Source organism: Castor canadensis, chromosome 9 (assembly GCF_047511655.1).
Source record: "Castor canadensis chromosome 9, mCasCan1.hap1v2, whole genome shotgun sequence".
In the NCBI taxonomy this organism is placed as follows: domain Eukaryota; kingdom Metazoa; phylum Chordata; class Mammalia; order Rodentia; family Castoridae; genus Castor; species Castor canadensis.
This window is the reverse complement of record NC_133394.1, coordinates 99,292,136-99,314,886: the sequence shown is the minus strand read 5'-3', so window position 1 is coordinate 99,314,886 and position 22,751 is coordinate 99,292,136. Positions and strand designations below refer to the sequence as shown.

Sequence of the window (22,751 nt, the reverse complement as noted above, 5' to 3'; positions counted from 1 at the left end):
CTCCAGTCATTTACTTGCAAATGAAAAAACTTCATTCATCTTTGTGGCTGAATAAAATTCCATTGAATATAAATACCACATTTTCTTTATCTATTTGTCGGTACTGGGGCATCTTGACTGTTTCCATAGCTTGGCTATTATGAATAGTGCTGGCAGTAGAAATTTTAACTGGAATATGTCACTCAGGAGTTCTAAGTGAAACTTCAATTGCAGATAATATTCCTTCCCACTCAGATCTCTGTAATTCAATAGGAAATCTTACCCCCTCTCTATGGATGCTGTGTGATTCCAAAACAACTCTGCCAGCAAAATACTGTACGAGCCATGCATTCTGAGCTGCCCTACTCCACGGTTGTGCAGCCCCACCTATAACCAAAATTAGGACATTCCACATACGGCAAAATTTTCTTTCCTGGGAAAACTGTAGGGGCCAATTGGAAACCTCTAGAAATGAAATCTTGCTATTCTGAAGCTATTAGCATAACAATCATCATAATAGACTAGAGAAAGTCACTACCAGAGAAATCCAACCTTTGCCACATCAGGAACACATAGACTGATCTATGTGGACCAAAGACTGAAGGAGAATTGTGGACACATGGACAAAGCCCAGCTGGTATCTATATGTCTCTTCATTGATAAATATAGACTTTTTTCTTTTGCTCTCTTTTTCTTGGGATTTTTTTTCTCTTTGTCAGAATTTTTATTTATTTATTTTCTCCTTATTTTCCAAATCATTTTTTCTCTGTGTTAATTATTCAGTGCTTTCTCATACTATTATTTCCTAACCTATTTCTCCCATCCCTTATATTACTCATTTTCCAATTCAGATAATTTTAAGCAGTGCTAAGCTCCCAGACAACCCTCATAGGAATCAGTGTTTTCTTTACATACAAACTTTTTGGGGAGAATGATAAAGGTTCTAATCATTTATTAGTTACTCAACTATTTGGCTTATTGCACAAGTGTTAATCTTTTTACTGCCATAGTTCCTCCCACATATACAACAAAGTTTTAAGAAATTAGCTCAATGAATATACAAGTCACAGTGTACAAATTTAAATGTGAAAAACTGAGGCATTTCCATCCCTCCAAAATCCTCAAAAACTGAATCCAAAGGTGATTTATTAGATGAAATACCAGATAGAGAGTTCAGAAGCCTACTGTTAAAGAATGATTAATGATCTTAATGATTAATAAGATGCAGCAAAGACAAACTTACGAGGGAAATATATAGCCATGAAGGGATACATCAGAAATAGAGAGATCTTAAAAAAATCTGATGATGTACCCAAAACTCTTAGGAAAAGAAGAAAAAAAAAACAATTCCAAAAGTAGTAGATGAGATTAAATTTTAAAAATTACAGCAGAAATCAGTAAAGATTATATGGCACATAAGCAGAAAAAGGACAAAACCACATCCTCATCAGAACAGATACAGAAAAGTCTTCAACAAATTCAACATCCTTTCATTAAAAAATGCTTGGAAGAAACTAGGAATTGAATGCACATTCCTCAACATTAGGGTATATATGACAAGCCTATAACCAACATCATATTAAATGGGTAAAACTGAAACTGCTTCCTCTAAAATCAGGAAGGAGACAAGTGTGTCTATTCTCCCCACTACTATAGGAATGAATAGGGAATATATTGGAACATATAGGCATAGGTAATAACTTTATGAATGGAACTGTAACTCAGCAATTAAGAGAAAAGATTAACAAATGGGACTGCATCAAACTAAAAAGCTTCTGCATACCCAAGAAAACAGTTGCTGGACTCATGAGACAGCCTACAGTAAGACAGTCTTTTCCAGCTATCTATCTAACAAGGGACTAATATAGCCAGAATATACAGGGAGCTGAAAAATCTAACTTCACGAATCAACAATCTATTGAATAAATGTGAAAATGGTAAACAGACAATTCTCAAAAGAGTACAAATGGCCAATAAATGCATGAAGAAATGCTCATCATCCTTGATCACAAAGGAAATGCAAGTCAAAACAATGCAGATTACTTCTCCCTGCAGTCTGGATGGCTATCATCAATAATACAAACAACAATAAACACTGGTGAATATGTGGGAAAAAAGGAACCTTAAAGAAACCTTATCTACCAGTGGTAGGAATGTAAATTAATGCAACAACTATGAAAAACATTATAGAGGTTCCCCAAAAATCTAAAAATAGGCCTACCATCTAATTCAATGATACCACTCTTGGGCATATATACAAAGGAATGTAAGCCAGGACACAATGGAGCCACTTGTGCCATCACATTTATTGCAGCACTATTCTCAATAGCCAAGCATGGGAAAGAGGTTAGATACCATACAACTGACTAATGTATTAAGAAATTGTATACAATGGAATATTGTTCAAACATAAAGAATGAAATTATTTTATTTGCAGGTAGTCAGATAGAACTGGAGATTGTCATGGTAAGCCAGACTCAGAAAGAAAAAGGTCATATATTTCCCCTCATATATGGAAGCTAGACCTATAAGATGAATGTATACATAAATGGAAAGGGGGTGGATGGAGGAAAAGAGTCAGTTGAAGAACATGATTGTACTGGTGATTAGTGGGTTTTTCTGAGGGCATTATTGAGAGACAGGAAAGGAATAGAGAATGATAGAAAATGAATAATATTGAGACTATCCATCTGTATATGAAGATAATATAACATAATGCACTGTAAACTGTAGAATAATAGGGGAGCAAGGCAGGGCGATAGAGACAGTGTAAGTAATGAAGGGGGTTAATCGGATTCACATACAATGCATGCATATCTGAAATGTCAAGGCAAAACCTCATTGAATATTCAATATATACTTAAAAAATCAGAGGTCAGGAAGGGTAAAACAGATCCTTTCCAGGAGTGGCAACCAGTGGGACAGTGAAAAGTATACAAAGTGGGTGAAGGAGTGTATATATGGTGGATATACTTTTTACCCCTATATGATGTGTGAAAATAGAACAATGAAACTTCTTAAAAGTGTTCTAAGCAGTGAGGGAGGGGATGAAGAAGAATGTTGGAGGGGGTTAATTTAATTAATATATATTATAAACACATATGAAAATGTCACAATACATCCTTCTGCACATCTTTTTATATGCTAATAATGTTTAAAAGACTACAATGAGCTAAAACTTTCCATCCACTATGATGCTCTAATAAAAAGAAACTAATAATAATATATGCTAGCAATAGCATGAAGAAATCCCAACCCTCTTATACTGCTTGCAAGAATGAAAACATTGGAAGTAATTTGGAAATAATGTGGCAGTCTCCATAAACAAAAAGTTAGCATAAATCAGAAATTTCAGCCATATAATATACCCAGAAGAAATGGAAATTTATGTTCACATGAAAATATGTACCATGTATTGTGTGTATATGTGTGTGAATTACATATATATTCACAAAGTGATGAATGAATAAATTAGATGCTGTATATGCAACAATAGAAAATTAATCAACAGTAACATTTTTTAAATTACTGATATATAGTACAACACGGATGAAACCAGTAATATTTTGCTAGTGAAAGAAAACAGCTACAAAAGATGATAAACTGAATGATCCATGCATACGAAATATCCATAGGTAGATAAACAGTAAATTTATGGCTGTCTAGAGTTAAGGGACAGTCGGAAATGACATCATATTTATCAAGGTGTTATAAAATGTTCTAATGTTATAAGATTATAGTGAATTCATAATTCTGAAGACATACTAGATATATTTGAACTTGATTTGTCTACTTCAGTCTCCAATATTTATAAATCCTTTTAAAATAGTGATACAGTAAAACAAAATTTTTGAGAAAAAAGACTTTATGTTTCAGAAAGTTTAGGTGTAAAGTTAAAATACTTGGTCATTTTACCTTTATGTTCATCATTCTTTTCCTGAATAGATTGTTGGATTTTTAAAAGGTGATCTTATTATAAATAACTATATATCCAACCTTATTTTTGTGAGTAGAAATTGTTGCACTAATTTATTGCAACTTGAAAATAATTGTGTAGCTGAAAATAAAAAACAATTATATGAGGAAAATCATTTAAATGCTTTCAAAATTAACTTTTTTCACAAAGGGATGAAAGACAGACTTACCAATGATGAGAACATGTCTATTAATACTACTATTAATAAAAGACAAAAGTGATTGTATATACCCATAATCCCAGGTACTCGGGAGATGGAAGTAGGAGGATCACCACAGAGAAAGCAAAGTTAGTTTGGGACTTTACCTGAAAAACTAAGGTAAAAAAGGAAAAAGGACTGGAGGGATGGCTCAAGAGTTATATCATGAAGTCCTGAATTCAATCCCTCATAAAATAAGGGCTAGTTAATATAACAAAGCATCTTTAATGGCTATCTTCAAAGCATGGAGAAGATCTGTGCTTGCCATTGTGTGCAAGTCCTGTAGAGTCCCTTGGCCTCCACATGAGAAATTTTATCAATTTGATAACCAAACAAAGGAATGTCCACCATAGGGATCCATAACAGATGACCTCATAGATGTCATTAGTTTCCCTATGTGTTAAAAACCTTTGGTCTTTGAGTGACCTAAAACTAGGAGAATTTAATCAAAATTATTAGTAATAAGTCTCATAGTTTAAGTAAGATGTGTGTACTATAATGTCTAAAAAGGTGTTAATCTGTACATAATAGATTATTATACATGTGAAATTTCATTGAGATTTTGAAATATCAGATCAAGAAACACCTACATCCCCTGGAGAGGAAAGTGAAGTCTACATGTAAGAGGTTGTCTGTGACTTGAGACTTGAATAATGAAGAGAAGATTGGCAGGTGAGAAAATAAAGGAGAACACTGTGGGTGAAAGAAATATTAGGTGCCCAAAAAAATTCCAGGAGTCTGTGTTAGAGCATTTTGTTGTAAGAACAAATAGTGAAGGGACATAATATGATATTTAAAAGGGTCAAGGAAGCAGGGAGATAGATGGTGGTGGTACTGGAATCAAAGGAAACACAGGTCACACTTCATAATAAAAACTGTAGGTTTATTTACATACAACATGCAGTCACTGATAATATAAGAGGGGAATTATTTTCAGTGGCATTTGAAATACACCTGCAGGAGGAGAAAGAACAATAAAAGTTTTATAAATAAAGTCAGTGAGACAATCCAGGATATAACCAAAAAAAATCTTGGGGAAAATTATACCTGAAATAAAGATACTGTGATTCTGTCCAAAGAGAATATGTTTATATATAATAAAAGATCAATGTTTATAGTTGATTATTTTCCCTTGCTTAAGATTGGACTGGAGAACATCATTCTGAGTGAGGTTAGCCTGGCCCAAAAGACCAAAAATCGTATGTTCTCCCTCATATGCGGACATTAGATCAAGGGCAAACACAGCAAGGGGATTGGACTTTGATCACATGATAAAGCGAGAACACACAAGGAAGGGGTGAGGATAGGTAAAACAAGCAAAAAACTAGATAGCATTTGTTGCCCTCAACACAGAGAAACTAAAGCAGATACTTTAAAGCAACTGAGGCCAATAGGAGAAGGGGACCAGGAACTAGAGAAAAGGTTAGTTCAAGAAGAATTAACTTAAAAGGTAACACACATGTATAGGAAAGCAATGTGAGTCAACTCCCTGTATAGCTATCCTTATTTCAACTAGCAAAACCCCTTGGTCCTTCCTATTATTGCTTATACTCTCTCTTCAACAAAACTATAGATAAGGGCAAAATAGTTTCTGCCTGGTAGTGAGGGGTTAGTGGGGTAAGGGAGGGGGGCCAGTAAGGAGGGGGTGGGGGGGAAGAGGGAAGAAATGACCCAAACATTGTATGCACATATGAATATAATAAAAAAAATTGGAGAATAAATTGTAAACCTTTAATTTTGAGTTTTATACATCTTTTTTGATGCATTATGTTATTTTTAATTTTCACACATTAATATATGAGGGTATTTCATTATTATATTCCGTATGTGCATACTGTGTACTTTAGACAAGTTCACCCCTCCCATTGCATATGTCTTACTTTTAAAATAAGAAATATATAAAAAGGTTGTTTCCTGTTGAATGCTCATCTTCCTGACTGGCCATTTCTCATGTTTTCATTCTTTATTCTCCAGAGTCTTAACAATAAAGTCCTTTTGGGGAATCTACTTCTAATAGGTACATAGTAGATGTCTCTTGTCATCATGTCCATAGAACTTGTCAGGTATAGAAAATGCCTTATTCTGTGACCTAAATTTAAAATTTACAATATGTTTGAATTATGTAGAATTGAGGAGATAATCTAATTTAATACTTTATCCATGATAGGTAAGGAATTTACAGAGGAGAATTTGAAGAAGTAATAATTACTAGAGATGACCATGTTGGAGCATACCTATAATCACAGCTACTAGGGAGGTAGTAGGAGGATACCCATCCAAGGGTGGCCAGGCAAAGTTAATATAATCCTATATTTAAAAGGACAAAACTTAAAACCAAATGGTGTGGGAATGGCTCAAGTGGTAGAGTGGTTGCAAGGCTCCAAGTTCACTAGTATAGCCAAAATTTAAAGAAGGGGAATTTCTAACAATGAAGTTAATATAATAACTACATTTCATCTACCTATCTGTATAATCAGTTGAGTATAATACAATCATGATGATCATACATTGTAACTTAGAAAAATGTTGTGATCATAGACAAGTTCAAGTATTCATGAAACTTTTAGTCAATCAATATAATTCTGTATGCAACATGTAATAACTGTATTCATATTTATTTTGTTATTTCTTAGTTATCATATTCCATATTTAATGTTACCTTGATTGTTTCTTTTTGAGTGGTATGTCCACTTTTTCTTTAACTTATTTATTATAGTTAGCCATCATTCAATATACAAAAACAACAAGCATTGCAGACAGTTATTTGTGAAAAATAGATTCATTCTAACTAGGAAACACATCAACATGATTTAGATTACAAATTATTAAGGACTTTCTCCAGAAAAAAATTTTACCTAGAAATTTTGAACTATAAGTCATATTTTATCAGTATTGATAGATTTGGAAATAGTTTAATTGCTTGGAGTACACTGGCAATTTGTGAATAACAATATGACAGCCTTAAAAATCCAAAATTATGATGCTGATTAATTTTGTTCAACTGTTTGTTAACACCTTGATTTTGATGGTGACTCTTAAAGATTACAGTCTTCACTGCAGTTATTAAGAAGTTCTCTCATGAATCTGAGTTATTTTCATGTCTGGCAACTGACATTGGAATTCACAAAGAGTCCTGATAAACTGAAGCATAATTTGTAAGTGTGTAACTTCTACATAGTATGTGATAGGTAACATGACTTTAGAGCTTCAGAAGAAATTGTGTTAGGTTTTAGTCCAAGCTTGTGAGGAATACTAGGTGAAAAAGTAACTCACAAACACCCGAAGGCCACAGTACACTCTGTATATTAGAAAAAAATGTTAGTAATTTATTTTACAGTTGTGGGCCTCTGAACCTCTTCCTATTTTGGCCTTGCTTTTGCTTAATTCTTATACTCCCTTTTTCCTCAAAAAGAAAGAGATGCTAACCTGATGTGTTAGAAGCAGAATTCTTGCAGGAAACATTTTACAATGTACCAGATGAACTCAAGGCAATACCCATCTACAACATTTCTCTTATATTTTCCTGCTTCAGAAATTGCCAGAGACTTTTATATAAGGGCAGAGCCCAGTTTTCACTTTCTCTAACTATATTTGGTGGAGAGGGAACCTAAACTCAGGGTACATGAACTCTGGTGAATCTTTCTTTTAAAAGCACCCTGAATACCTAATGAACAGACCTATTCTTATTTTAAGCAAATACATAGCACATATTAAACTTATGATGAAGTTCAGGATTCATCATTACATGCTTAACTTTTTTGAGCTGGTCCAATTACTAATTAATATTTCACTACTGTCTGATAGCATATGTTTTGTATAGAGATGTTTCAGGAATCCTTCATGTAAAATGAAAAAATGACAAGGATTTTCTATAGTAATTCCCTCTAAAGAATTTGACATACTAATTACAAAATTGTCCACCAAGAGGAACTTTAAACATTTGTGAAATCAGGTCAAGTACTGATGCAAATATATTGGCCCTTTCTCTACCATGTTATTGATAATTGACTCCAGAGAAAATACAATATCATTGACTCCAGTGCTCTGGACAAAGTCTTTCAATTTCCAGTGTAAAAAAAATTGTGTTCTGCTACAAAAAAGCAACATGTCAGAGCAAACACTTTCAAATGGATTGGCATAGTAAACTAAGGAGAGAACATCATATAGTATCAGGAATTATTGTATAAATAGGTCTTTTTTTGATTGAATAATAATTCCTTATATTTGGAAGATTTGTAATATGATATAGAAGTCCTTCACTACACATATCTATATATGAGTATGTGCATTTGTCTGTGTATCAGAAAAAATACAATAGAGTCATTAAACATTGATTATAGGACATGATGTTAAAAATTATTATACTCAGACTCCTTATCACAATTATATGAGTTACTAATATGGCTTTTAAAATTATGCCTGGAAGCTATTTATTAACTTGGTTTTAATTCTGATTGTCAGTGATCTATTTAAGCACTTGTGTTTAACCATTATCTTTTTTGGCAGTACTGGGATGTGAACTCAGGGCCTCACACTTGCTAAGCAGGTGCTTTATATCTTGAGACACTCTACCACACCTACTTTTGTTTGATATAGCCAGGTTACTTGGAGAATCAGTTTAGTTTGGAGTCATTATTATTTTACTTCTCATATTGTCAGCACTTATGGTTGGGCTGATTATACCTTTATATTTTCTTAACTCTGGTATCTTTCATCTTACTTTATAATTTGTGACAGTTTTCCAAACTTTTCTCCTATCACATCCCTTAACAACTGCCTGTTAAAGATCCCTGATATTCAGGAGATTGATAGTATAGTTTTGATTTCCTATCATATAGTTTTAAGAATCCTGTTTATGTCCAGAATTATATATACATATATATATCCATTTTAGAATTTTCCAAACCCCCAATCAACATTTATGTGCCATTTACCTATGGTAAATGGGCTATTTACCTGTGATATCTGTGGTACTTAAATTATGCTACAAAATTAATGTTTCAGTAGAATATGCTGTTAATATCGGTCTGGGGGACGACACTTACTATCACCTCACTATGTTCCACAAGGAGCTCTTTCAAGTTGAAGAGGTCAACAGTCCTTTCTCCAATGGAGAACTGTCACCCTGTTAAGTAGTTCACTCCCATTATGAAAAGCTGCTGGTGAAGATGTGTTTGAGTGGTTTGCGTGGAACGTTTGCAAATTGTTCTGACTTGTGACCGATCTTTGCCAATTTTAAAAATTATTTTTATCACAGAAAAGTACATTTCCTCATTTCTCAATGTACACTCCCATTAGAGAAAGAAAGGTAAATGATCCAATAGTTTCCAGAATATCTTATCAAGCTATATATTGATCTTTTATCATTTCTTTTTTTTAATTGTTGTACTGGGTAGGGGTACATTGTGGAATTTATAAAAAGTTCTTACGATGTATCAAATATATCATACTTGACTTCACATCCTTCACTCTTCTCCTTTATCCTCCCTCCCCCATTCATGGAGTAGTTTCAATAGGTATCATTTTTACATTGACATACATGTGTACATATTACTTGCACCATGGTCACCCTATCATTGCTTTTATATTAAGTGTCCTGTTTGATCTTTTCTCTTTGTTTAATAATGATGAAACTCTTGCAATCTCCTCTTGTACTTACTGATCCTGATCAAAACCACAAAATTTCTTTACAGAAAAAGAAATGAAAAAATTCTAAAGTATAATTTTAAAAGGGTCTTTGGAAGGCAGCTATGCTCACCACTATACCACCAACGCTAAAAGGGTCTTTGTCATTTTGTCTTTTTTTTTTTTTGCAATACTGGGGCTTGAATTCAGGGCCCTCACCTTGGGCCACTCCAACAGCCCTTTTTTGATGGGTATTTTCAAAATAGGGTCTCATGAACTATTTGCCTGGGCTGGCTTTGAACCATGATCCTCTTGATCTCTACCACCTGAATAGCTAGGATTACAGGCATCAGCCACCAGCGTCTGGTGGTCTCTGTTTTGTATTTTTTGTACATTATTTTTTTAAATTTATTCATATGTGCATATATTGTTTGGGCCATTTCTCCTCCCTGCCTGCCACCCGCTCCTCAATCCCCTCCCACCTCCCCATCCCCCTCACTTCCAGGCAGAACCTGTTCTGCCCTCTTCTCCAATTTTGTTGAAGAGAAGACACAAGCAATAATAAGAAAGGCATAGCATTTTTGCTAGTATGACATAAGAATAACTATACAGAGAGATTCCTAGCATTGCTTCCATGTACATCTGTATTACAACCTGAACTGATTCATTTCTACCAAACCTCTTCACTACTTCCACTAATCTACAGTGGACATATCAAACACTTGCAAGCATTGGGTTTCCTGCCTTTCTCTATTCCTCATGTATATGTTTGTCCTAAGTGTGTGACCCATGTCCAATAATATTACTGCTTTTGTCTTAGGGGTAAAGTCCACATATGAGGGAGAACATATGATTTTTGGACTTCTGAGCCTGGCTAACTTCACATAAAATGATGTTCTCCAGTACCATCCATTTACTTGTGAATGATAAGAATTCATTCTTCTTCATGGCTGAGTAAAATTCCATTGTGTATAAATATCACATTTTCTTAATCCATTCTAATTAGTGTGGCATCTTGACTATTTCCATCACTTGGGTATTGAATAGCGCTGCAATAAACATGAGTGTGCAGGTGTCTATGGAGTAACCTGTGTCGCATTCCTTTGGGTACATCCCCAGGAGTGGGATTGCTGGATCATATGGCAGATCTATGTTTAGAGTTTTAAGAAGCCTCCATATTGTTTTTCAGAATGGTTGTACTAGCTTGCATTCTGACCAGCAGTGTGTGAGGGCTCCTTTCTCCCCACATCCTCATCAGCATTTGTTGGTGGTGGTGTTTTTGATGATAGCTACTCTAACAGGAGTCAGTTGGAATCTTAGTGTGGTTTTGATTTGCATTTGTTTTATGGCCACAGGTGGTGAACAATTTTTCATGTGTTTTTTGAGCATTTGGATTTTTTTCTTTTTTAAAATTTTTTTATTCATTTGTTCACATGTTCATACATTGTTTGGGCCATTTCTCCCCTCGGCCCCCCACCCCCTCTCTCTCCCCTCCATCCCCACTTGCTTCCAGGCAGAACCTGCTCTGCCCTTTTCTCCAGTTTTGTTGAAAAGAAGAAATAAGCAATAATAAGAGAGACAAAGCATTTTTGCTAGTTGAGCTAAGGACAGCTATAACAGAGAGATTCCTAGCATTGCTTCCATGCACAAGTGTGTTACAAACCAAGTTGATTCATCTCTACCTCACCTTTTCACTACTTCCTGATCCCCTTCCCATATTGACCTCTGTCACTTTCAGGTTTCTGTATTAGCTCCTCTGCAGTGGTGACATCAGACACTTTCACATTTTGGGTTTCCTGCCTATCCCCATTCCTCCCATATGTGCTCTACCCTTAGCATGTGACCCAAGTCCAACAACATTGCTGTATTTGTCCTACATCTAAAGTCCGCATGTGAGGGAGAACATATGATTTTCAGTTTTCTGAGCCTGGCTAATCTCCCTCAGGATGATGTTCTCCAGTTCCATGCATTTACCTGTGAATAATAAGATTTCATTCCTCTGCATGGCTGAGTAAAGCTCCATTGTGTATAAGTACCACATTTTCTTAATCCATTCGTCAGTAGGGGGGCATCTTGGCTGTTTCCATAACTTGGTTATTGTGAATAGCACTCAATAAACATGGGTGTGCAGGTGCCTGTGGAGTAACCTGTGTCGCATTCCTTTGGGTATATTCTCAGGAGGGGGATTGCTGGATCATATGGCAGATCTATGTTCAGAGTTTTAAGAACATATTATTTGTCCATATTATTTTCCAGAGTGGTTGTACCAGCTTGCATTCCCACCAGCAGTGTATGAGGGTTCCTTTTTCCCCCACCTCCTTGCCAGCACAGGTTGTTGGTGGTGTTTTTGATGATAGCTATTCTTACAGGGGTGAGGTGGAATCTTAGTGTGGTTTTGATTTGCATTTCCTTTATGGCTAAGAGATGGTGAGCATTTTTTCATGTGTTTTTTGGCCATTTGAATTTCTTCTTTTGAGAAAGTTCTGTTTAGTTCAGCTGCCCACTTCTTTATTGGTTCATTGATTTTAGGAGAGTTTGGCTTTTTAAGTTCCCTGTATATTCTGGTTATCAATGCTTTGTTTGATGTATAGCTGGCAAATGTTTTCTCCCACTCTGTGGATGGTCTCCTCAGTTTAGAGACCATTTCTTTTGTTGTGCAGAAACTTTTTTAATTTCATGTTGTCCCATTTGTCCATCCTTTCTCTTAGTTACTGGGCTGCTGGAGTTGTATCGCCTATACCTTTTGATTCCTTAACCCAGTTTGAGCTGATACTAGTACAGGGTGATAGACATGGATCTAGTTTCAGTTTTTTGCAGGCAGATACAACATGTTTCCCAGCAACGTTTGTTGAAGAGGCTGTCTGTTCTCCATGATATGTTTTTGGCGCCTTTGTCAAAATTAAGGTGAGCATAGCTGTGTGGATTCATAGCCTGTTCCTCTATTCTGCTCCATTGGTCTTCATATCTGCTTTTTTGACAGTAACATGCTGTTTTTATTGCTATGGCTTTGTAGTATCAGCATTGCTCTTTGTGCTGGGTATTGGTTGGCTATTCACAGTATTTAGTGTACATTTTTCAATCTCTGGGATTAATGTCACTGGGGGTTTGATGGGAATTTTATTGCTTTTGGTAGTATAATCATTTTTTCTATGTTGATTCTGCCAATCTATGTTCATGGGAGATCTTTCCACCTCCTGAATCTTCCTCCACCTCCTTCTTTAGAGGTTTGTAGTTCTCCTTATAGAGGGTATTCACATCCTTTGCTAAGTTCACTCCTAGGCATTTTATTTTTTGGAGGCTATTATAAATGGAATTGTTTTCATATATTCTTTCTCAAATTTTTCATTGTTGGTGTATAGAAAAGCTAATGATTTTTGTAATTTGATTTTGTATCCTGCCACAAAATGCTGAAGTTGTTTTTGATGTATAGGAGTTTTTGGGTAGAGTTTTCTGAGTCTTTTAGGTAGAGGATCATGTCATTTGCAAATAGGAATACTGTGACAGTTTCTTTACCTATTTTTATTCCTTTTATTACTTCTTCTTGCCTTATTTTTCTGTCTAGGAATTCCAAGATTACATTGCATAGGAATGGGAGACTGGGCACCCTGTCTCATTCCTGATTTTAGGGGAAATGGTTTGAATTTTTCTCCATTAAGTATGATGTGGCTATAGGTTTGTTGTATATAGCCTTTATAATGTTGAGGTATATTCCTTCTATTCCTAGTTTTCTTAAACTTTTTATCATGAAGTGTTGTTGAATCTTATCAAAGGCTTTTTCTGCGTGTATTGAGATGATCAAGTGATTTTTGTCTTTGCTTCTATTAATGTGCTGTATTACATTTATTGGTTTGCATATGTTGAATCACCCCTGCATCCCTGAAATGAAGCTGACTTGGTCATAGTGAATGATCTTTCTGATATGTTGTTGGATTTGGTTTGCCATTATTTTATTGAGAATTTTTGCATTAATGTTCATTAAGGAGATTGGCCAGTAGTTCTCCTTTTTGGATATTTCTTTGTCTGGTTTGGGGATAAGTATAATACTGGCTTCATAGAATGAGTCAGGCAGTGTTTCTTCCCTTTCTATTTTGTGGAAAAGTGTAAGGAGAGTTGGTATTAGTTCTTCTTTAAAGGTCTGATAGAATTCAGCAGATAATCCATCAGGTCCTTAACTTTTCTTTTTTGGGAGACTCTATTGCTACTTCAATTTCATTATGTGTTATAGATCTGTTTAGGTGGTTAATATACTCTTGGTTTGGTTTTGGATGGTAATAAGTATCTAGAAATTTGTCTATTTCTTCTAGATTTTCAAATTTATTGGAGTGTAGGTCTCAAGGTAGTCTCTGATGATTCCCTGGACTTCCTTGGTGTTTGTTGTTATCACACCTTTTGAATTTCTGATTTTACTAATTTGGGTCATTTCTCTTCTCATTTTAGTCAGATTTGCTAAGGGCTTGTCAATCTTGTTTATTTCTTCAAAGAACCAGCTTTTGTTTTATTGATTCTTTGTATGGTTTTGTGGTCTGCAAGTTTTTTCTTGAGAATTTTTGCATCTGTGTTTATTAAAGAGATTGGCCAATAATTCTTTTATGTGTATGTGTCCTATGGCTTTGGAATGAATGCAATACTGCCTTCCTAGAATGAGTTTGGTAGCATTCTTTCTTTTTCTAATTAGCGGATAATTTTAGGAATGCTAGTGTTATTTCTTAAAAGGTCCTGCATAATTTGGCAGTGAATTCATTGGGTCCTGGGCTTTTCTTTTTTGGGAAACTCTTTGTTATTATTTCAATCTTATTGCTTATTTCTCATCTGTTTAAGTGGTTATTGGTTAAATTTTGATAGGATAAATGCATGTAGAAATTTATCCACTACTGGATTTTGCAGTTTGAATATGTTTTCAAAGTTTTCCTTCATGGTGCTCTGAATTTTATTGGTATTTTTTGTAATATGCCCCTTTTCAGCTTCAACTGCATTAATTTGATTAAGTGATTAATCTATTAAATTATTCCCTCCTCCTTTTGTCTGATTGGTTAATAGTTTATCAGTCTTATTTACCTTTTCAATCAACCAACATTTTTTTCTTTGATTCTTTGTATAGTTTTGTTGGTTTCTATTTCATTAATTTCTTTCCTTATCATTATTGTTTCTTTCCATCACCCAATTGGGCTTTGGCTTGCTCTTCTTTTCCTAAAAGCTAGAGATGAATACCATTAGGTTATTTACTTCAGATCTGTTATTTGGGGGGATATAGTCACTCACAACTATGAACTTTACTTTTAGTAATGCCTTTTCTATATCCCAAAGATTCCGGTGGGCTGTGTTTTCATTTTCATTAGATTCTAGGAACTTTTGGATTTCCTTCCCTATTTCTTCAATGACCCACTGGTCATTCAATACTGTGTTGTTCAGTCTCCATGTATATGAGTGTTTTCTGTAGCTTATATTGCTATTAAGGTCTAGTTTCATTCCATAATGATCTAAAAGAATACAAGGAGTTATTTCCATGTTCACTTATTTGTTTATACTTGCTTTGCATCCTGATATATGTTCTATTTTGTAGAAAGTTCTACAAGATCCTGAGTAAAATTCATACTGTGGTGCTGCTGTGTGAAATGATCTGAAGATGTCTTTCAAGCCTGTTTGTTCTATAACACTATTTAATTCTGAGGCTTCTAACTTGATATTTTTGTCTGGATGACATATTGATTGGTGAGAATGGGGTATTAAATCTCCAAATATTGTTGTACTGGATGTTTATCTTTGCTTTAATTGTCCATTATTGGTTGTTTAATTAAATTAGGTACACTGATATTTTGTGTATATATATGTATATGTCAATTATTGTCATTTCTCCTCAATTGATTGTTCACTTTGTTAATATGAGGATGACCTTCTTTGTCTCCTATAATTTGAGTTTGAAGTCTACTTTATTGGTTATGAGTATAGTTATTCCTACCTGCTTTGAGGGTCCATTACTTTGGTAGGTAATTTCCACTCTTTTACCTAAAGACTCAAACTCAGTTTTTATTTTTCTCAGAGAGATTTGTTTGTTGTAGTCAACATATGATAAGGTCCTGCTTTGGAGTCCAATTTGCTATTTTATGTAATTTGATTGCAGAATTGGGACCATTAATATTCAGTCTTAATACTGAAAATATGTAGTAATTTATGTCATTTTATTGTTTATTGTGTTTAATTCTCTTCTATTCATAATTTGCTTGTGTCTTCATCTGGTGAGACTTATTTTTTCCCTTATTTGCATAGGTAACTTATCTTCCTCTTCTGTTTGTAGGATTCTGATGAGTATTTTTGGTAGTGCTGGCTTAGTGGACAAAAATTACATTAGTTTTTGTTCATCATAGAAGGTTTATATTTAAAGTAAAAGTTATCTGTTTGCATAAATATTGTTTATATTATTTTATCATCAGCCATTTATAATTTCATTTTAAGTTATTTAAGAAAATTTAGGCTACCATTAAATTTATGTTTCACACAAGAAATTTCAATAATCAGATCCTTCACAGACATCGACAGACTAATTAAGAAGTGGTCTACATTGAGTCACTTCCTATAAACTTTTGTGGAATCTGTGCAAGGACTGATGTAATCACATTGGCCCTTTCTTCTGTCATATTGCTGATCATTGACCCCAGAACAAACAACACAACACCATTGTATCCAGAACTCTGGATAAAGTTCTCCATTTCCTGTGAGATCAAATTTGTTCCAAGCAACAGTACTGGAAAGATAGTTATAAGAGTTAGTACAACTACAAAATGACAGAAAATTCAAGTATTATAAGGAAGTATTAAAATAATGGCCATTGTTAAGAATAATTCCAAATATAATAACAACCAGAATTATAATAATTCTAGGGTATATAGTTCAGTAGGAATACACATGTTTACATTGTTATAGAAACATTCTCCAGAGCATTTCTTCACGCAAAACTGAAAAACTATTAATCTAAAAAATTCTCTTTTCTTCTTCCCAGGGCCCTTGACTATCATACTTGTACTTTCTGTGTCTTTGCATTTGACTAGTCTAGTTACTTCATAAAAAGAGAACTTTTGTCTTATTTGACAGGCTATTTCATTCAGTATAGTAATAATAAGTTATTCTATGATGGAGAATGTGTCAGAATTTCTGAACATCATGAAATAAAGATTACAATTTATAAATATATGGTGCAAATTGTCTGTCCTTAAATCCATTTTGGATATACACCTTACACCCTAGTCTTCACTTTGGGGAGCAATGTTACTATGGCCATACATATGCAATCGCCTCTTTAAGACTTTAGATCTCCTAAACTCTCTTCTCTGAGATGACTCCCTTTCTTAAAAAATACCTTCCTTTGTTTCACTTCATCACCTCATTCTTTCCCTCAGCTCCTTTCACTCTTTAATGTGCCCCCCCTTCAATAACCTACTTCCTTCCTCCACAGCACATTTTCCATTTTCAATATTAGCCTCTAAGTTCAATTGTTTGTCTACCACAGTCAATGGCTACCAGGCCCCTCAAAGTAAGTACTTGAAATTGAGAGGGAAATGTCTAGATGGAAATAAATTGAATATGTCATCCACTCAGGTTTAGGAGACATTGTTATTTATGTGAGAGAACAGCACCATAAACTACAGTCCACACTCTCCTTCAGATTATGCCTCCACAGGAAGAGAAAACAATGTTAAAGGTCTTTCTCACAAATATTTCTTTAAACTACTTAACCCCTTATTAAGGAAGCAATCTCAATTTGTCCCATTTTTTGTCAGATAGATGATTTTCACAAAATGTGCTTTGGAGATAACAGCAGTGAGTTACATATTACAGTATTGCCTGACTCATGGCTCAAATTTTAAATTGAAGGGCATAAGTTCTACAATTGCACCTGTTCACATGCAATTGGTTTTGTATTTATGTATGTTTTATGATTATATGATGCATTCATAGATGAAAATCATATTATTAAGTAAAACACATTCTTATGAAAATTGATTTAGAGTTAAATGTAAGCTATATAAACTGCCCCAGAGACAGAAATATAGAAAAAACACATTTCTGATATTTATGTGAATTGAGTCAATCTCTGGGAAATAGAATTAGTTTGAAGTTAGTAGTTTAATACAAATAACTGTGTATCAGAATTATTAACATTAAGTAAATTATGAACTTATGTTTCATTCTTTGTAGATTTTGGAATTGCATATGTTAACATGGTTGTTAGCTTTGTTTGGTGTTATAGTATGATTTCCTCAAACCATTTTCAAAAATCTTTTTTAGTAACTTGATAACTCACAGATATACTAAATCAAATTCAGCCACAGATATTTATTAGATTGCAAGCCCACATACAAATATGATTCAATATCAAAATATGTATTATTTACCTAATGGGTATGCAACTATTCCTCTTGACATGAGACGTGTAAGTTTAATATATTTGAGTTTCTTATTAAGCATAAGAAAATTTCAAATGGCAAACAGTCATATAAGAAAACATGCCAACTTTTTTTGCAGCCATATTCTGATTGGGTCTTTACACTATAATATGATATTGATAACTCTACCTCAAACAAAAGATGAGAATAGTGAGGAGAGTGAATTACATGAAGATGCAGGACTACAATTTTATTATCTTCCAGTTTAGAATTTACAATATTTATTTACAGTTTTGATACACTTGTTTTTCTTTTTCTCTTATGGTATCTAAATACATGGTAAATTACTATGTTATTCTTTTCTAAACAGATATGCCACATTTATTTCTCTTGATCTTTACAGAATTTTCAGAAAAATTCTTTTATTTTCATGGCACAACACTTATTTGCATGAGCTCAATAAAGTTATGTGTTCATTCTACCTGAACATATTTGCAAACATTATTCATATCCTTGTGGGTTTGACTGGAATGTCATATTTGAGAGTGATGTACATAGAATGTAAATTTTTTAACTAGAGTGACTTTTTGGAGCTAATGATTACAAACCTTCTTTAAAAAAATTGTCCAGGTGTCTTGATAATAGGATTCCCTACTTCATGTGTCCAAAAGCAAGGTCACTTCTTTAAGGTCCAAGAAACTGATGATGTATCATGGACATCAAAAAGAGAGGACTTTATCCAATTTTATAGGTATTGAATGTGAAGTCTTCTTCCTGGTTTGGCTACCCAGCCTTGGGAGACATTTAGAAATCTCATCTGAAACTCCTTGTCAAATTATCTCGCAAGGAAAACTAGAAAACACTGCGTAATCAATGTTCATTCTTGTTCTACTGATACGAATAATAACACCAATCCAATGAAACAACATTCATATCTTAAAGGAGAAACTTTACTTTGCTAATCTGGTATCAAAAATCGTGTTAATTGTAGTAAATATTTTGTTACAATGGAATACTCTAGCATACCCTTTTGTGTTAATACCTATAATACTAGACTGTGTAATGTCCTTCCTTATAAATATTCAATTCTGGTTGCCTCTAATATGTGGCAACCTAACCTCATCAACCTAAAAATTCCAAATTTTCTCCAGTCATCCTAACTATATCCATAAAGAACAAAACCTTGACTTCTGAAATACTTCCTGTGACTCTCTAAAGAATCTTCAACAGCTGTAGCTGGATGCTTTCATGCTTTACTCTGAGAAGTACTCATGGATGTGGGATTTATTTCTCTGCCATAACAAATGACATTCAGTTACAAAGAAGGAAATGTGTAGGTGTTCATGTTCATCCTCACTCTATAATAAAAGATGCTTGGGCTCCAAATTTCACCTGGCTGTCCTCTTGCATCAGACAGTGGGCTTCCAAAGATTACCCTTTGCTTTTGTTTGTTTGTCTGTTTATGTGTTTTCAAGGGAATTTTCCTCCTCAAATATCTGACTGCTAAGACAATGCAACAAATATTCTCTACTACCAAAGCTGAAAAATAGGCTGAGCTGTGTTTTAATAAATAGAAATTGGTGACATGAGTGAATAGATTTCAATTGTGCAGAGGAAAAAGAAGTGAGTCTTCTCCTATAGAGTAAGAGGGAAGACTGATGAAGAGTCTTTCCTTGACCAAAGTCTGTCTGGTCAGGGTCTTCTGATCTTTGTTGTATGGCTTGAATATGAAGTTGTGCTGCTATTGGCAATGTCCAAATTTTGCTAGAATCCTTCTAAAGGAAGCTAACCAAAATATTAAACCTTCAGTATCTTGTAAACTATGGACATGAAGTCATGTTCCACCCTTTGCATCATCCCCCATGTGTTGTATGAACACTCCATTCTCTCTTTAGCAAAAACTGTGTTGTGGTGGTGTAACCAAATCTCTCTGCTTCCCTGATGTTTGTTTTTCATAACTTTTCATGCACTAACCCTTACTGGCACCTTGATTATCATTCCTCTTTTCCATGCTGTAACCAGAATTGGGCTCAATGTGTCTCCCATCTGGTAAAACCATATTTGAGTAGTCCTTGTTACTGTTGAGGTACTCCTTCATGAAATCTATGACTGTACAAGTTACATGTTACAAATTAGGATTCCTTCTTTGGAATTCTTTATATTCATCAGATTATTTTATTCATGTTTGTATAAGTTTTTTTCATAAATGCATCTTTTCTTCATTATTCTGGAACTTTTTATTTAACCATGTGACAAGGAGAACATCAAACAATATTACCTTTAATCACAAATTCTCTGTAATGCAATATATCTTATAATTTTTTTGTGAGGAACGGTCATTGAGAAAACATTCTACACATAAATATTTTCATGTGAAACTTTCTGTATGACACTTTCCTAAATGTGGAGCAGCCAAGTCAAACTTAATATTTCAATTTTATTAAAGATTCATTCTACATTATACTCCCACAGCAGGTTTCCTTATAATTAAACTTTCTTATAATTTCTCTGGAGTGATAAGAAAGTTTTATTTAAATTTTAAGAATATATCATGTGTTAAGATCAAGAATGTGTCCTGGTAGATTTGAAGATGGTTTTCATTCGAATAAAGATGGTCAGATATTTCAGAATTTGGACTATTTTCATTTTGCAGTGCTGCCCTAAAGTATACAGTAAAGTGGGGCTTTGCAATAAATGTGCTTTGATTTACCTGTTTTCAACAAGATTTCTGTAAATTTAAATACATTTTACTTTGTTAGAAATCAGGGACAGTCATAGTTTGATTAGGCTTAAAGCATGAATATTATTATGTTCTTGTCTGTCATGATGAGTCACTTTTCTCTGCTACTTTTAGGGGAGATTTAGAGCAATAGGCTATAACAAAAACAGGGAAATTGGATGTGAATTTGTAAACTAAGATATAACAAATAATAACCATTATTTTGAAATCCACCACAAAATCACTGAATTTTGCATCAAATCTATAATTAACTAGTGATGTTGTGTCATATTTTGGAATGAGTGGACTTATGACTTTCAACAACAGACTTTCAGAAGAGAAAGGAATATTGCTTCATAGTCTCTTCTTGCTGATAACAGCAGGACTCCCTGCTTCAGGCTTAGATACAGCTAGAGCCTTTTCATTTTTTTTTTTTCAGTTTTAGGAAACTTCTGCCTGCTGTGTGTTCCTTTTCAGTTCTTTGTTTATTATTCAGTTTTTTTTTATTTTTTATTTGGGGGGCAGGGGTCAGTCTGTCCAGGGGGCTAAGCTGGCTTATCCCAGGATTAGCTGTGGGAATACCACGTGACGCTTATTTGCTCACTTGTTGGTCTACGTCTCCCAAGCAGGTTTGGAGCCAACATCTGCCAGTGCAGGAGCCCCCCTGTTTTCTCAGTGTAACATGGTGTGGACAAGCTTTGTAGAGGCTGGGGGTTCAGGGTGTCAGAGTCTTGATTCTTTGTGGTGGTTTTCTTCTGCCAAGAGTGGCTCTAGCATCTCAGCAAAATTTTTGATTTACAGAGCTCATGCTGTCTGCTTCTGCCCTCTAGTCGCCATCTTGGATTCTCTAGAATCTTTCTATCATTCCTTTTACTCTACATGCTGTACCTTAAAACCAGGACATTAGGCTAAGTAAATTTTGTCATGTGCTAGTAGTGGCTGGGGCTGGAGGGACAACTGAAGGAAACAGTCCTGCAGCAGAAGAAGAGCCACCTGGTGGAGTTTACCAAGCCTCTTGGTTACTGCCAGACAAGGAATCCCTCTCTCCTTCTGCTGGGAAAATGAATATCTTCACCTCCTCCACCTGACATTTATCCCCTTGCTCTCTTTAGATGTGTGTTTAACCAGAACAGGCCGAGGCTCTAGACTCCTGGGAATCCCTGTGTGAAAGATGCAGCATGGCAGGCTGTTTTCCTTGTGATCTAGGGGAATGAAGTTGTCTTTCACAGATGGCTCTGGGGCTTGAATACCAGGTAGTGTGCACACATAAAGTAAACTTTTTTATTCATATATGCATACGTTGTTTGGGCCAGCTCTCCCTCCCCACCTCCCACCCTCTCCCTCTTCCTCCACTACACCCTTACTTCCCAGAACCTGTTCTGTCCTCTTCTCCAATGTTGTTGAAGAGAAGACATAATCAATAATAAGAAAGACATAATGCTTTTGCTAGTTTGAGATAAGAATAACTATACAGAGATTCCTAGCATTGCTTCCACGCACATGTGTATTACAACCCAGATTGATTCATCTTTACCAGACCTTTTCACTACTTCCCAGTCATCTTCCCATGGTGACTTCTGTCATTTTAAGGTTAGGGCATGTCCTGATAAGTCCCCACAGCTCTGGGGTCTGAGCATGGGAATTAAGGGCCTTCTTCCAGAAATGTCTTTTTCTGATTCATCAGACTTGGAAGACTTTGGACTTTTGAAGATTAGATGGGGATACCTATAGGTAGATTTTTTGACTTGAATGTTTTGGCTGGGCTCGGTGACAATGTATCTGGGGACATGTGAATCACTAGCTGGGGCCCGAGGAAGGAGCTTGCTGCAACAGGTGGAGGACAGGGGCACATGAGATGAGCAGGCCAAGCAGCCA

The 22,751-nt window shown here is 34.8% G+C and overlaps 2 pseudogenes; both read right to left on the bottom strand.

The window, feature by feature from the left end:
• Positions 1-22,751, bottom strand: part of LOC109674816 (UDP-glucuronosyltransferase 2B4-like) — a 722,912-nt pseudogene that overhangs the window by 443,008 nt on the left and 257,153 nt on the right.
• Positions 16,331-22,751, bottom strand: part of LOC109703163 (UDP-glucuronosyltransferase 2B14-like) — a 68,067-nt pseudogene continuing 61,646 nt past the window's right edge.